General features: G+C 66.0%; 1 protein-coding gene across 1 annotated transcript in view; it reads left to right on the top strand.

Moving 5' to 3' along the window:
- Nucleotides 1-291, top strand: part of DHX30 (DEAH (Asp-Glu-Ala-His) box helicase 30) — a 16332-nt gene that overhangs the window by 15473 nt on the left and 568 nt on the right.

Raw genomic sequence — 291 nt, 5'->3', positions numbered from 1 at the left:
ATATCCACGTCCGAGGTGAGTGCTGCGGCTGCCACCCCAGGCTCCTCCTGACACCCCGGGCACCTCGCTCCTGCAGCCCGGGGGGCTGCGAGGTGGCACCCGTGACCTCTGCTGGGAGCAGCTCTGCTTCTTCCCTTGGCCAGCTGCCTTCTGCTGCTGTCTAAGCCTCTTGCTTTGGACGGGGCGTTGTTGTAACGGGGCTGTGGAGGTGATGATCTGTGATTTGTGAGCGGTTCGTGGCTGTAGCTCCCCGGGGGGATGAAGGAGAAGGGGTGCGGGGGGGCGGGGGGG

This window comes from Apaloderma vittatum, unplaced genomic scaffold (assembly GCF_000703405.1).
Source record: "Apaloderma vittatum isolate BGI_N311 unplaced genomic scaffold, ASM70340v1 scaffold24656, whole genome shotgun sequence".
Taxonomy (NCBI): domain Eukaryota; kingdom Metazoa; phylum Chordata; class Aves; order Trogoniformes; family Trogonidae; genus Apaloderma; species Apaloderma vittatum.
Note: the sequence above shows the minus strand (reverse complement) of the source record. Positions and strands in the feature narration are given on the sequence as shown.